The 17382-nt window shown below is 35.2% G+C and overlaps 1 protein-coding gene across 14 annotated transcripts in view; it reads right to left on the bottom strand.

Moving 5' to 3' along the window:
• The window catches only part of Lmpt (four and a half LIM domains protein limpet), a 437156-nt gene that overhangs the window by 28474 nt on the left and 391300 nt on the right, over nucleotides 1-17382 (bottom strand). For 2 of the 14 annotated variants that reach the window (XM_073986063.1, XM_073986062.1), the window contains exon 1: nucleotides 4096-15145. The exons of 9 other annotated variants lie outside the window; for them this stretch is intronic. The gene's annotated coding sequence lies outside the window, so the exon portion shown is untranslated. Of the gene's footprint in view, nucleotides 1-3948; nucleotides 4030-4095; nucleotides 15146-17382 lie in introns of those variants that run through there. 3 more of the 14 variants (XM_073986065.1, XM_073986064.1, XM_073986066.1) reach the window with 2 other exon arrangements.

Here is a 17382-nt window from a genome sequence, read left to right as displayed (position 1 = left end):
CCTACTCAACTGACCCAAGTAGCTTTGTGGCTACAACTCATCGAAGCAGTGACATTTCTAGAACTGAAGATGGATCCAGAGCCACATCAACATCAACAACAACAAGGTCTTTACTTTTTCGGTTTACCATTCATGAAATACTTAGTTCGGGTTTCGCTTCCTGACAGATTTTAGCTTTAAATTATTTATGTTTTAAGACTTAGATTTCCTTGTCGGCTCATTTAGTATAGATTCGTATTATTAGTTATTCTTGATTGAAAAATTCACCGCATAAATGTTCGCATGTCAGCTAGTTTAGCATGTTTTACAAAACATTTACTACATATTTGATTAGTTTGGGGAGGTTTAATTTCAGTGTTTGTGTTTTCTCTTGTCTCTTTTAAAAGTTCATTTAAATACTTGGCGTGTTGATGAATTATCCAAAACAACAATTTTATAAATAGAAAATTAGTGGAAAGGTGGAAAATTTTGATAGTTTAAAGACATTTTTTAAATAATCGAACAGGCCGCACGTTGAATCGGAAATAAGGATTAGTTTTACCGTTTGCCTTTTCTTGCGCAATAATCAACTTGTTGAACAATACACATGAACATAAATGCCCGAAGTCGTATCTCCAAAAAAGTCAAAATTAGTTTTTTGATCGAATCTAATACATGAGACTAAAATATATGCTCTTGCAAAATTTCAAGCTTCTACGTTAAAAAATAACTTCAAGAAAAGGCATTTCGGAAAATGGGATAACATTGCAGATCCCAAAACCAGGCGTTTCGGCGGTTTTGGTTTCATTACTTACTCCCATTCGTATACGATTGATAATATTCCATATACTCGCCTTCATAACATTAATATTCCATAAAACAGTTTTTCATTTTATATCGTTTTTTGCTTTCCCTGTAAAATTATTATTTTGTTAGTTACGACTTTTGGCATGTATGGTGACGATATACATAATGCATGAAGGGCCTGACGCTATATTATAGATTGGAACATTATCCAAAATTAAATTTTTTACTGTAAGAAAAAACCTATCGGTTACCTAGCCAAAACCACATATCACTCAATGTCGTTAGAAACAATCGCATGATTATCATCATGGCACGGATAGTTTAACTCATACATACATATCTGTTTACATATGTAACATTTATACCAACAATCTGTCATTTTAACCAAACAACCCATTCGTACATTTTTATTCAATGGACAGACAGATTGTATGTGGCTCATCTAACCCAACAACAATACAATTTGAATTTACTTTTGTTTAGCTAGGAAATTCTCTATATGAGGAAAAGTCAAAATTTTTTAGTTTCCATGAAGCCAAGGTTTGCACTATTATAATACGCGAACTATTGTAGTTTACCAGTAACTATGACTATTGCTGGATTAATTTAGATGTTTTTGTACAAAGCTCAAAAATTTAGGAAAAAAATTTAATTTACGTGGTAGTTACGACCGCGTAAAGGAAAAACCATAGGTAAAAACACGTTGAATCTAAACAGGTTTTTTACATTGCTATTCGATTTCTGATTAAACCATTCAAACGACGGACATCTGTCCAAAGTAAAAGTAGGAGAATACAAAATGAAGATTACACTTCTAATGTATCACTTTCCAAAATTTCCACTGTATCCACCTTTTATGGATGCTGACATTTTGAAGCCGGATTTCAGGTGTTTTTTGTATTTTTTATGTAACTGGGACGCGCATTCGGTTATCTCGAAAAACCAATTATAGGATTAAAGAACTCGCGATTCCGCATAATCTGATATGTTTATTGAGTATGTAGCCCACACAGCAGCAGAGTAATCTACTGCCATAGGCCAAAATTTAGTGCGATATTTTTTCTAAAAAACCTATTTTTTGGGTACAGTATTTACAATATAGTTTTGAGTGTGCTGTTACCCCGCGATATTTTAGTTTTTCGACGATCCGGATCATATGAATCACAGATCGTAAAAATCCGTCTACTAGAACGGCGGAAATGGCTACTGCAAAAATTGAAAAATTTGCGAAAAATGTTTTTCAAAATATCGCTGACTAATTCGCGTTTTATGTGGATCGTTTCCATTTCAATGAAGAAAGTGAATCATCACTCGGGTTTGTGCGAAAACAGCGGTTTGAAAAATTTAGTGGCATGGGAGCTGTATCCGATTTATCCAAAAAATACTGTGTGATGCTACATCCACGGTTCTTGATGGATTTTATTGAAATATGTTTAGATCGATGTATTTTTTCACGATTGATAGTGAAATCGGATGCGCATAAAAAGTGTATGCACTTTGTGCAAAATATAAGCGTTATACAGTTTGTTGCACACTAAACTGCAGACGATGCTACATCTTAGCGGCCAAAGTAAATATTGGCAAATGTGTACAAATTAAAAGAGAAGAATTCGCTGTATTGGTAAACCGCATGCGCATCAAGTGATTTTGAGGATTTCGCGATTTACACGCATTTCAAAATGAACATTACCCAATACAATTTTATTTCAAGATTATACCCCATTTAAAGGAACCCAACATTTATTTGAACGATACCCATATCTTCCGCTAGATGTTAGTGTGTATTCGAGAAGTGATTAGAATAAAAAATGTGATTTATTGCGTGAAATTTAACTAAAATAGAAGAAAAACTCCGACCTATTTTTCTTACATTTTGCTTAACTAACTCACAAAATAAATTTTAATAAATATTTTCTCTTACAAAAATTTTATAAATTTCCTCAATATATTTTTTGTTTTTTGCTATAATATGCAAACCGCTAAAAGGATTTGCATAGTTTTGGTTTCATTTGAATCTTCGCGATGTTTAGATTACGTACATATTTTTTATATATTTTTCAGATGCATAAACAGCTTGAATTTTATTAGAACAAGATGTAAACTACCAATTGTTTTGAATGCTTTCCTAATTTCCGCGAAAATTTAACCTTTTTCATTAAAGTTATGGGACCTCAGTGAACATATAGTATGTAGGGAGCCCCTAATTAAGAGAGTTTCTCAATATAATGATTAGAGTCTTTTAAAGATTTTTTTCTTTTTATCAGAATTGAAACCGCCATAACTTTTGCGCGCAACAACCAAAATTAGCATCTCGAACAGATTTAAGAATGGGATTTTTTCCCAATCTATGTACCAAAAATCTTTCATGTAGCTTAAAAAAAAATTTTTAATTTTTTTTTTATGGAAAACTAAAAAATTTTGTCTTTTCTTCATATATTTGTTTAAATTTCATGTAGATATCTTAAAAACTGAGGCAATTACAGCTTATTTCTACATCACACTTGATCTTGTTCAGATATTTATCAGTGGAATCCCCCACGAGAGATTAACTATGACATATCTCAGTTTAGGCTCTACAGATGCTTATCTTAATAGGATATTGGACCATGTAAAGAGGAAATATTGTGCTCAAATTATATATTTTCAAAACTTGATCGAAAACAATAAACATCGATTAGGCCAAAAAAACTTATTGATCTCTTCGCTTTATTTTTTCTGTATTAATTTATTTTTTCTTTCTGTAAAGTAAATGTAAGCAAGCAAGAAAAATCCATTGGGTCTTGGCTTTTTACTTTTCTCTGATATCTGATTGCTATTTCCGAAATATGTATACTATTTCTTGTTTCAAAATGGGATTTCATGGCGTATGAGTAACAAAATATGTTTGTCTTTGACCTACTTCAAGGACTAACAAAATATCAATCATACGCACTCTTGTGCCTGCCTTATCACCAGATTCTCATTCTCATTTTCATTTAAATTCATTTTTTCGTGAATTCCCATATCAATAATTCTTTCTGAAAGTAAACATTTTTGGTTGTTTGGGTATTTTTTCATTGCCCTGCATAAAATAAATGTTTCTCAGTCAGCACTTGCAACAAATTTTTTGTTTTCAATTAATTTCTGTTTAGTTGGAAAAAATAAATTTTCATCATTTCACACTCAATATTTTTTATTTCATTGTTTTGGTTGGTTTTGGTAAACAAAGTTGCATTGAGTCAAATAAAGGTCTGGTTATTGTATCTGTTTTTAGATTGTATCCAAATGAGAAAAAAACTTTATATATGTAGGTGCATGTATATATTTTACATTTTAATTATTTTTTATTTTTAAGTGAAAAATAAAACGCCCGCAAAGATTTTGCACACCAAAGTAATTGGATAGTTAAACGCGTTCAACACGATCTTTAACTGATAGGTATGTTTGGCGGTTTGGTAGTCGTAAAAGTTTAAGCTTTGAATTTCCGCAAACACATTCCACGCTCACCGAATGCCGTTTTGTTACTGAACCCAAGTCGCGTGGTAGCCGCTGCCTCAACACAACAATTTTTCACCCATCAGCAAAGCAGTAGTGGATTGATTCAACAATGTTTTGTTCGTTTCTCTGTTATTGTTTGTGGTGCTACATGGTAGTGTTGTTGTTGTTGCAGCTGTTATGGATTTTATGTGTTTGGAAGTGTATTGATGAGTTGAGTAGTAGTTTATGTGTTTAATGAGCACAATATCTGGTACTCACAGCAAGTATATTAGCAAAAATTATTTTGTTTGTTTGCCTCGCTAATTGTCCGTCCTTGCACTTATACACAGACATTACAATCCTGTTGAGTTCAGTACAAATTTCATTCTATAGGGTTTCAATTTCATTGTGGTTATTTGTGGATCATTTCTTATTGCATTTTTATTTTGTATCACCTTCAATCCATTCATTATTTGATTTGATTACAGCTACCCCAGATCAGCTCAGCTCTTGTGTTTTATGTTTTTTATTCGTTCTGATGACCACAGAGAGTAATTCAAGTCGTGTTCAGTTGCACTCAGAGTTGTCATTTAAAACAGTATGTGTTGTGTTGTCTGTGGCAACGTTCGTCAATTGTGGTTGAAAAAAGAATGTTGTCAACTTAGCGATTAATGATGTGGGAAATTGGGTGAAAATTGGATTTAATATTTGTTTCAGGGGTTGCCCCTACTTATCGCCTTTAAAAAATCGAAAGAATGTGTTTGGCTTGTTTTGAAGTAAAGGCAGCAAATAATTTCGATTGGAGCAAAAGTGGCTGATATATGACCGTTCAAAGTGAAGAACCCTTTGAAGTCGGTGCCAACGATAGCTCGAAAACGAATGGACCGAACCTGTATATTTTGGTGACGTTGTCTTTAAGCGAACCAGATTTTTTTATTTATTTTTGCCGATTTTTGGACAAAAAACGGTTCATTTTTTCGTTAAAATCAAAATGTTGACTTTGACATTTCACCATTTCCTTTTAATTAGATATTTTAAAACTCTGTCTCGCTTAAAGTCAAGATTATAAGGTTCTTAAACAGCCCATCAACGTATATGAATATAGGACAATTCGTTTTTGAGTTATCGTTGGCACCGCTTTAAAAAGGGTTTCGCAGGTAGCCATTTACCACAAAAGTATGTAATATTTTTTAACAACAAAAATTCCAAAAGTAATTTAAGAAGATGTGCTGCTTCAGATGAAAAAAGATCTACGTACTTAAAAATATTGGTAGGTTCCTTGAAAAAAATCATGTAAAGTAAGTTTTTTTGGTCTGACGTAAGCTCTTAAGAATGAGTGACGTAGACTATGAAAGATACCAATCAACGGTCCTAACCGGCATCAACAAATAGTCCCTCTTTCAACTCAAGTGGACACTGACCTCCTCGTGCTATTTCTTGTGGAACTGCTCCTAACACCCGTTATAGGTAGTGAGCTGCTATGCGCCACGCGTTTACCCATAAAAACGATAAAAGCTTTGGTGGGACATCTGGTTAATAACCGACCCTTATAAACATCCTACAATTATAAAAACAAAAAACAAAGAAGAAAAACAAACGTCTCTACCCCCTTTTAAGAACCATGGTCTGCACCTGGAACCGACATAACTGTCATACAGGAAATACGATTGGGTTGGGAAAGGCGCCACAAAAACACGTAAAGGTAACACACTGTATTGTAGCTGCCATGATATAAAGCTAGAGTTTGGTTGCGGAAGTGGACATCGGTAAGCTGCAATTACATCAGATAGCCTGGGCATATTCCACTCAACTCAATTGCACAGAGGAAAATTAGTGCCCGCTCCATGTAAACTGTCTCGAATTCCCTATTTGGATACTAGAGGCCTTCGCCATGGAACATATTACATGTCTAAAGTGTCGTGTTACTACAGAAGAGAAAAATGTGGCATATAGACCCACACTCTACAATCAGTAGCAACGCATAGCGCACGACGGAGATATCGGCAGAAATGAAGAGGGGAAAACCGTTCTTTCCACAAGAAAAAATTGCACAGAGGAAAATTAGTGCCCGCTCCATGTAAACTGTCTCGAATTCCCTATTTGGATACTAGAGGCCTTCGCCATGGAACATATTACATGTCTAAAGTGTCGTGTTACTACAGAAGAGAAAAATGTGGCATATAGACCCACACTCTACAATCAGTAGCAACGCATAGCGCACGACGGAGATATCGGCAGAAATGAAGAGGGGAAAACCGTTCTTTCCACTAGAAAAAGTGGAAAATGGTAAAGCGGAAGTGTGAAAAAATTGATATGTACAGAAGCCAGAATGAAGTCAGATGATTCTACCATGGGTTGGTGGCTTTGGTACATAGCGATGAGCAAGTTAATCTGGGTGACGATGAAGACACCAAAGATAAAATTCCAGGAGATGGTAGTTAGTATATACCACCTGGCCAAGATGAGATAAAGACGCCACTAAGCCGGCTGAAGAATAATAAGGCCGCATCAGCCGATGGTTTTGAGTGTATACCGCCCGGTAAACATAGCAATAAACGGGCTAAACAATAATAAGGCCGCAGGAGCCTACCAGCCGAGCAATTCTGGAGACGACACGCTGATACATACATCTTATCATCAGCTAATTAGCACCATCAGGAAGAACGCGTACCCGATGATTGGTACGTGAACATTCTATGCCCTGTCCACAAGAAAGGAGATAAGGCCGTCTGATCTAATTATAGGAGCATAACTATGCTCCCCATTGCTTATACGATAGTGTCAAGGATATAGTGTGAATAACTAAAACCCAAGGTCAAATCCACAAATAACCAGATATTTCCCTTGCGCAAATCCTGGAAAAGACCCAATAGATGCAGATCGACACTTACCACGTTTTTATACCCTCCAACATGTTTGTAACACATCGAAATATTCTTCGAAGACCCTATAAAGTATATCAGCATAAAATTCTAAGTCTATATAACCATGTCCGTCCGTCCATTCATCTGTATGTTGAAAGGAAGATACAGCTTGATTTTTTAAGATAGAGCTTTATAATTTGGTATATAAGTTTCTATTACTCCTTGGATGTTTGGCATTTTAAATGGGCTATATGGGACCACGCTTTGGTAGATCCCACTTAGAACGGTACCTCCCGATTTTCGGTATTTTGAAAGTTTAATGAACCTTAAACCGAAATGTCTGATATTTGGTACTTAGTTTGCATTGGGAGTATAAAACATTCACCAGAAATTAGTCTGTATAGGTCCACGCCTTCATATAGCCCACATAGAAGCGTACCTTCCGATTTTCGGTATTTTAAAGGTTGTGGCCTCAATATCCCACCAAAATGGCTGAAATTTTATATTTAGTCTTCCATGGGGGTATAAAACTTTCCACCAGAAAATTAGTTGGCATAGTTCATGTTTTCGTATAGCCCTCATAGAACGATTCCTGCCGATGTTCGGTATTTTGAAGGTTGTGGCTTTAATATCCCACCGAAATGGCTGAAATGTTATATTTAGTCTTCCATGGGGGTATAAAATATTGCAGAAGAGAATTATCAGTGTAGGTCCACGTCTTCAAATAGCCCCATAGAAGCGTTCTCCCGATTTTCGGTATTTTAAAGGTTGTACCCTCAGTATCCCACCGAAACGGCAGAAATTTGGTATTTAGGCTTCGTTGGGGTTATAACACTTTCCACCAGAAATTTGTCGGTATATGCCCACATCTTCAAAATTTCCCAAAGTTCAAAGGTATTCCAAGCCAAAGTTCATTCGGCTTTGCAAGATGACACTAACTGAGGACCGGATACTCTGATAAGAAGAAAGTATGTATTTCCAAAGCCTGGGTACTTGCGCAAAAAGATAAGACAGTGGTTATTGTGTTTGAGAGAAAAATTATTCGAAAGACGGTGAATATAGACGTCTCTTGGATTACGAGCTATATCGGGTTACAACTACATCAGCCTAGTTACACGTGTAGAGATACAACGGTTGCGTTGGCCGGCCAATGCCAAGAGGATCGGTAAAGATGCACCCGATTGAAAAGCATATGAATACTATACTCCCCAAGGGAAGACCAAGGACTCCGATGGAAAGACCAAGATGAAGCAGATATCACAAGACATGATATCCAAAATTGTAGAAGTAGGAGATCGGAGCTTTCGGAAGTTTATTCCTAGTTCGGCTTAGGGAACAACAGGTTCGGTTTAGAATTTGATGCCATCTATGTAAGTAAGCTATCCAAATAATGTAGCTTTTAGGCCCTGCCGATAGAAACATTTCAAAATTTCATTCCTATTTTTTGCATTTTAATTTCATCGATTTTTGTTGGTAATCAAAGAAAGAGTTACAGAATTCCATTTTTTCCTGTCAGATCAAAAGGTGTAACAGGATGACTTGGTTCAGATAACCTTGTGTGTGCAACACAAGTAATTACAAAGCCTACATACATTTATCAGGTTGGCTAATATCTAGTACCCAAGGTCACTTAAACTTACGTTGAATTAAATATTTTCAATGTTCAATGAACACAAAAATTACAACAATTATTTCCTTGTCCATAAACGGAACAAAAAATTGGATTACAACGAAATTAATTTGCATAGTCGTAATAAGTGAGTGGCATGTGGTAGGCATCAACAATCCGGAAAAAGCGCAAAGTAGATAAGACAGAGGGCTTTAAAAAATATTCACAGTTTTAAACATGTTGAACTGCACTGCATGTCGGCCGGCCAACGCAAAAAAAAAAATAAAGTCAACACCAAAATATTCCTCTCACTAAGCCCCAAAACAAGTTCATTAATAACCTGAGGCGCATTTTATGCTACAATTTGAATAACCAATGGAATCGATTCCATTGCATTCCAATAAACCTTAAATGACATCATGAACGGTTGGGATGGATGGAGGAAGAAGTGGCCCAGCAGTTGGCCACACACTTGTTGCTTAACAACACAACAACACTTAATGGTGTAATGAAACTAAGTTCAACAATTTCCCAAAAAAGATGAACAAAAAGAAGTTCGAATTGGAGTAATTGAACTATTTTCTCAGTAAACTTTACATTAACATGTCGTCGTCCACAGTGATGTTCCCTTCTCGACTTCTTCATGCTGTTACACTCACTGTTACCTTTGTTGATGATTGACGCACTCAAGTGCATGCCTGTCTGTCTGCTTTGAAAGAAAAATTGTTTGGATATGTAAATTACGAAATTGATGGCCAACACTCACGCCTTACTTAAACCAGTTGTTAAGCGCCGTAAAACATGCAGCACAACATAAAAATGTACGGAGAAGAGTATGGAAGTCTGCACTGCAAGGTTGTTGTTTAACTATTTAGAAAATGTTGTTTACAAACCAATAAAACAACAAATATAAATATGCAAATATTCTTCCAAGTTGATGTTGGTAATTACTGTTGTTGTCGTTGTTGCTACCATTCATCTACCAGCTAAAGCTTGAGGAAATTGTTGCCGGCTTTTATGTCTTGTTTTGAGCGGCAGCAAGCATTGTGAAGGTAAGGTAATTGTGGTGTGTTTACTTATGTTGGCGTTGCCGTTATGTTTGTGAGAGTGTGCGACGGGTTGTAAATGCTCTACTGGAATTTGCAAAAGTTGCTTCCATGTACATATGAATATAAAATATGTTCATAGTAAGTACATACATATCAACAGTTTGATCTCCATACAAACATATGCACTTAAAATACGCATAAACGTTAGGATATCCGCAAATGTTGACAGCACACTGTATTCCAACGACAAAGAATAAGTATCCACCCATCGGATGTACAATTATAAGCTTTCACTATTACATACAAACTTGTCAAAATCAACATATCTCCCAATCAGATGCCAGCTACCCGTAATTTTTATTGGATCAGACCATAAGCTTTCACTATTACATACAAACTTGTCAAAATCAACATATCACCCAATCAGATGCTAGCTACCCGTCATTTTTATTGGATCAGACCATCTACCCATAATTGTTTCCATCTGAAGACCGCCCAATTTCATCATTTCTGAACGCCGCACTTTCGCCAATCATGGAAAAGCTAATTGACCGAGTTTTAGAGAGATTACTAATCATCAATTTAGAGATCTGCCCAAAGCTTCTGATGTTCGGGTATCGGAACGGTCATAAACCTGCTGGTCGAATACCCGAAGTGAGACCAAACTTCCCTGCAGAGGCGACGGGATTTACAAATTGGCGTGATAAGCTTCGTCGTGCCAACGCCAGTGGCTCTGGAAGTTAACAGGTTGGTTGGTGAGCATAAGCGGAACAAGTGGTTAAATCACCTGAAGAGTTGCAACATTGGAGCCGGATAAGTGAATTGTGGGCAACAGTTAAGTACTCTCGAACCCTAGAAAGAAGGAAGCCTGGACCTCAGTCACGTTTGGTGAATTTACGCTGACTGATCCCAAGAGGTGCGCAAGTTGTTCCAGTCGATAGTTTGTCGAATATCGCGGGAGTGACAGGGTGAAGAGAAGAGTAGTACCTCGCATTAGATCTCTTCCTGCCGCGGATGAACCACCACAATTTACAATGGATGATGTTGCGAATGTCATTAGGAACGTTAAGTCATCCAAAGCGTTGGGCCCTGATGGAATCTCCATGGTAATGCTGAAACAGATGGATGTGCCGGGAGTCGAGAATCTCACTAAAGTTCTCTACCGAAGTCAGGAAAATGGGCAGGGGTTGGTCCCGCTACTGAAGCCGGGCAATGATGCCAACAAAAGTGAACCGTACATAGCAATTTCGCTTTTCGCCCGTATCAAACACCATTGAGATTTTAGTCCTCCACAGTGTTGAAAATAGCTCACCAGTTGCTAATCATCAGCATAGGTTCCGTATGCAGCACAGCACGACAACTGCTCCGCACGCCATCTCCACACATATTTGCTAGGACTCAAAATTTCATATAAAAGGTTTTTTGGTCAAATGGAAAAAATTTATGGGGTAGGAGTTTAAATCAATTTTTTTGTGTTTTGGGTCGGTCTAATGTCGATAGGTTCTGCTGTCTAGAAAGCATTGCAACAACCAATGATGGTGCAGAAACAGACAGACAGATGGATTGCCCACGCCTTAAAAAATGTCAATAGCATATCGAGGATGGATGACACTTCTGTCATATCAATGATATGGGACCTACTTTTTATTGCCGTAAGACACATCAAAAAAGAACAAGGAAATTTAAGCCAGCGTAATTCTGAAGGGATTTGCCAACATCGAAAATTTTGATGTTCTGGTCAGGGGTTGAATCGTAACCCTTCTGAGTGCAAGGCGGACGTGCTTATCACTGCACCACGGTGGCTACCGTATACATATTAAAATATTATTTACATAGGTACACTCTAATGTGTGTTTAATGTATGTAACAATTATATCGGTTAACAATGTGGGTTTAAGTGAGATTTGTTGAATGAAATCTTTAAATTGAACTTGAATTTCATTCCATTCATTCCTCATTTCATTAACCATTCACGTCATTGCTGCGCATACCCTGATTCCAGTTAATACCATAAACAACAACAATAATAACAAATGCAAATTCTTGGTTTTTGCGTGTGGTTGAATCGGTTACATGAGGCAAATCATTGCACAAAAGTTGAAATACGTTCAGCAAATACGAAATGACTGTAACAGATACAAATTGAAATGTCTGCTCAGAAAATAAAGAACAAATATTGAACTGAATATAGGGTTTCTTGAACTGGAATAGCACAAAGTGCTCTGATTCCATTCAACATACATATACGATGTGTTCCAGAACTAAAAAGTTTTTACAATTTGCACCACTTTTTTAACACAGCACATTTTATATGGGTGTCGTTCACCAGTTTTACTAGTTAGCAACTTTTAATAAAGTACAGGAACTAGAGCTGGACAATCTAGTTCCCGCAGCTGATCAATCTTACTAGTTCAATTTCTCGAAAGGAACAAGTTTCCTTATATAGTTTCATAGATCCGAGACCAATATAGATTAATGCATCTTTCTCTTTGATTGTTCAGTTTGCTTACTTCCAAATAGTTCCGAGACCGAAATAGTTCAACGAAAGAGAAAGATTGAAGTGAGTGTGGAATTGAAGAAAAGAAAATGAAAGGAACTATATGCACGCCCGAGACTATATAAACGAAAGAGCTTCCTTGGAACTAGTTTCTTTCGGAACTACACAATTCTAACGGGAACATACCAATAGAGTGATATGAGTAACTACATAACTGCTGCTTAGGACATTTTCTAATTGGCTATTATTGGTGTGGAGGTGCGAGATATAAGTGATGTTTTGGCTGTGTTGGGCGGATCGATCTTTTTCATTCCGTTCACCAAAAGGAACCAGGTTGTTCGTTCAGTTTGACGGTTCATTTTCATTCAATATTATCATTTTCATTTGAATTTAATAAGGAATCGATATATCAGAAGTCCCTCCTTCTACCTTATTTTTCTGTTCATTCTAATTTATTAGCTTTCTGCAAATGTATCTGATAAATGCTTCAATAAAATTGTTCAATTTCCAATGCAACAGCATCAATTAAGGCAATCATTTTAAAGGAAGAAAAGAAAAGAAAGAAAAGATCAATTAATCTTCTCATTGATGATATATCAATTTGTTGTTTAATGAAAATTCAGTCGCAAACTGTTTTTTATGGTCAATGAAATTAATTAAATTTCATAAATAAAATAAGTAAAATTGAATTAAACAAATATCACTACACACGTAAAAAAAATAAAGTTGTTAATATTTAATTTTGATTGTGGCATGATTCTTCTTTCAGGTCATTGCATGAGGAAGTACAACTTGAGTAATTGCATAGTATTTGGCCACCGCCATTACGCGTTCCTACAAAGAACGCGTTTCATTTTTAGCATTATCTCAAAATCCCAACAATCGTGGGAAATGGAATCATAAATCATTGTCTTTGCTGTTGCGTGTCAGTTAAGATTAAAATAAAAAAGTTTAATTTCTCATACATATGTATATGATTCACTACCCAGCAAACCAAATGTCGGATGTCCGACATATCGGAACAATTTCGGAAGCAAAATCGTTCAGATTTCGTATCGATTTCTATACGATTTTTCGTGGGGGAATTCGTTCAGATTTCGGAGAAAATGTCGGAAGTAAATTTCCCTTCGAATTTGCTAATGTTTTTCTTCCGATTTCGTTACGAATTCGGATCGATATGTCGGAAACAAATTTCCCTTCGCACAACAACCACCTTTTGTATATATCTAACAAGCAACATTTTAGTTTGTTGTCGAAAAACAAAATTATTGGTTATAAAATTCGCATATACATTTTTTAAATATTTTAAATATAAATGCAACATATAATAATTCAAGCTAGTGCTAATAGACTCAATTTATTCGCACACAAAGTTTACATTGTTCTACTATAAAAACAAAATGATAACAACAGTGAAAATCATAAGATATCTTTGAAATTATAATCTTCCAATAAAAAAACATAACAAAGAAAATTTATCTATAAAAAAGATGCATCAGAGAAAAATTTTTTCCTTAGATAATCATACGAAATTATTCCAAAATCGTTCAGAAATCTTTACGAAAGTTTGGAAGGTACCTCAGATATTCATACGACATTATTCCGAAATCGTTCAGAAATCTGTACGAAAATTCGGAGGAAAAAATTCGAATTCCGAATTTCCCAAGGATTTTCTTCCGATTTCGTTGCGAATTCTGACCGAAATCGATCCGATTTCGCTCCAACATTTCGTTCCGAAATTATGTCAACCACTTTATACAACTTTCGTTAAGATATCGTTACGATTTCGGATCAGATATCGGACGTAACGTCCGCAATTTGTTCCGATGTCGTTACGATATCGGTACGATTGGTTTGCTGGGTACATATTAAATAAAATAAAGTACTGTGAAATTAGTATAATATATAATGGATGGAAAAGAAACAAAATTAAAGGAGAGAGTATAGTTTAAAATACTATGTAAGTTTCATGTTTGTTTCCTCCATATAATAAGTTTGTATGGCCTTTTTACTAAGACGATTCAAATTCAAATATGCTAGCATTCTGCAAATTTACTAGCATCCAGAACATTTCTTTAAATATTTTAAGCCAATACAAATTAAATTTGGTATAACCTCCCCTCATACCAATTGCGGATATTATTCGAATGTTCGGCACAACTTTCGAAAACGATATCACATTCGAAGAATTGGCAAATGTTTTTCGGGTGTACACAAGCACGTTGTTCTTTTGTTCGTCAAAAGTTTCAAAGCGATATCATTTTCGAACATTTGGCGAATGTTTTTCCTTCACAAGAAAAAATGTTACGAGAAACATTTTTTACTTCGGAAATTTTTTAGTTTTAAAAAATAATTTTATGTAGTTCGTATAAAATTCCCATTTGCTTTTTTCAAATATTTTCGATATAAATGCTAGGTATAATATAAACAAGAAGTAATGATAAACCCAACATATGGCTAGGTTACAAATACAAGACAACAATGTTTATAAACAGTTACACGCATTGAATCGCAATCATTACAAAGAAGAAAAAGGTACATAACAGATCTATCAAGAGACGTCAGATAAAGTTAAACATGTCATGTCCGCCAAAAATGCTTTTTCGGCACTGTCGTAAAATCTATCATCTATTATAAGCGAATATATTATTAACGATATTCGAATTCGAAGGTTTTCCTGCCACAAACTGAGCGACGAATGAATCGTTTTCAATTCGTTCACGTGTGTCGTTTTCGAACAAAATATGCGCAAAACTATCGAAAAACATTCGAAAACGAATCGTTTACGATAGCAGTGGTATGGGGGGTTAAGATACGGGAACGATTTGTGTAGTAAGAATTATATTAATCTCGTTCATTGAGTGAATCGATCTTTTTCATTCCGTTCACCAACGAAAGAGATAAGCTAAATGAACGAGATGTGATAAATAAATGAGATAATTGATCTGTTCCCTTTAAACACAAAGAATAATTTCAGATTACAGAACCTTGTGTACAGAGTTTCCCCCCTTCACACCTCTTGCCTATAAACTCATTTTCACCTACCTGAAAATTTTCATAGTCTGGCATAAGACAAAGGAAATATTTTTCATTTGAAATTTTCATAGAACAATAATACAGCCCCTGGATATGGTTTCTTTCGTTCAATACATGGAACTGTTCATTGGAACTAGTTCGTTCACAAAAAACACAACTCTAAAAAATACTGGGGCCTAATTAAGACATTCGATTCGATCAAGTATTTCCTCGTGAATGAAAAATCGAACTATGAAAACCTATTCGCGTCACCAACCTTACTAAGGTATATACTTTGGAAATACGTTACAAAAATGTCAAAAAATTTTACAAAAAAAAATTATTTCGTACATTTTTCTAGCACAACTTCATTTTACAATTATTACCCAAAGTATTGTTCAACAATTTCAACAAAAATTTACATTTTTCATTCATAATCTTGTTTTGTAGTTTTTATTTTAGAATAAACGCTTTTGTTACCATCTACCTTCTTAATTTTCTTTGAAGAACGCATAGGTATTCATAGTTCGATTTTTTCATTCACAAGCAAATACTTGATCGAATCGAATGTCGTAATTAAGCCCCAGATGATGTAATTAATTATTATTGTGAACAATTGTAAATATTTAAACTTAAAAAATAATTGAAAATTATCATTAAGAAAAATTATGTTTTGTGTGTGTGTTTTTTTTTACTTTACTTATCGATATAAAGAAACTTATTATACGTGAATCAGTTCAGTGAACTATATTGGCTGATCAAGTTCATACGCTCTTTTTAATGAATCGTTCAATTGAACTAGTTCATTCCTTAACAAAACAACTCTATAGCGTAGAGGATTATTATTAGGCCTGTTCGATAACTTCGCAAGTAAAAAGTATTTGCAAGTTCTTGGAAGTACTTGCAACTACTTCCCATTTCTCTTTAAGAGCAGTACACATTGTCAGTTTTGAATGTCGATATTTGTCAAGTATCGATAACTGTCCAACCATCCAGCAACCACAAAACATTTTGCGGTTGCCTGATGAATGATAAAAATGAACGGCCACACTAGCAAGCAACAACAAAGCTGTCATTCAGAACTGACAATGTGTACCCAGCTTTACAGAACAAGTTTGTTATCGAACAACATTTTGTAAAAGTTTGTACAAATTTGTACAAACTTTTGAGTTATCGTACAGACCTATTGTATCGAAAAAAAGATTGTTTCTTCCCCGCTTAAAAAATTGTTCATTGTTTATTTATGTATGTTACCCACAAAATGTTTTGTTTTTAAATTTCTACTGACATAGCTTTCTTTTATAGCTTTCAATGATTTTATATGTTGGAATGTTTCTGAAAAATACAGTAAATTTGTTTGGAACACCTGCTGACTTTTTTTTAAATAAAATGTTTATAATTAAAAATGAACAAGAATGCCAGCAGTGGAAATAAGTTTATTATAATTTTGCTACTGTAAACAATATATTAACTTATGCTCAATCTCAAAATGTTTGCATGACTAACAAAATGAAAGTACTTCGAGGTGTAGTGTGTTCTTTTAAAGTCTTTCTACGCCCCTTTTTGCATTATAAGTCAGAAGACATCGGGGATTATACAGCAAATGTGTTCTTCTTTGACACGGCGGTGCCGAAGTTTTTCGGCTATTTACACACATACGACCCGAATGCATAGAAAGAGCGTACGAAAAAGATATAATGTTTTGATTTGTTTTTGTTTTGTAGCGTGCGTGCATAAAAACACACTAACACACAGTCATAAGTTGCCAATAGTTTGAATACATTCACATTTTGGACTGTTCTCTTTTTGGTCACGTCTGTTATACAGAATGAAAACTTCCCTTGAGTTTTCTCACTCTCTCCGTTAAGTTGAAACGGCAGAGAGACAAAACTCAGAATAACCCCACAGTTTTCTAAGTCCCGGTTCACACTGGAGTGAATTCATTGGAAAAATTCATGGAATTACGCGTTCTTAGATCGAGTTCCATACTAAAGTAACTTTATGAAATTGCTGCAGTGGGGAACTCGATTTAAAAACGCCCAATTTCATGAAATTATTTCATTGAAATCACTCTAGAGTGGACCGGGACTAAGTGTTTGCAACACC

Source organism: Musca autumnalis, unplaced genomic scaffold (genome assembly GCF_047663935.1).
Source record: "Musca autumnalis isolate F117 unplaced genomic scaffold, ASM4766393v1 scaffold_4, whole genome shotgun sequence".
In the NCBI taxonomy this organism is placed as follows: Eukaryota; Metazoa; Arthropoda; class Insecta; order Diptera; family Muscidae; genus Musca; species Musca autumnalis.
Note: the sequence above shows the minus strand (reverse complement) of the source record. Positions and strands in the feature narration are given on the sequence as shown.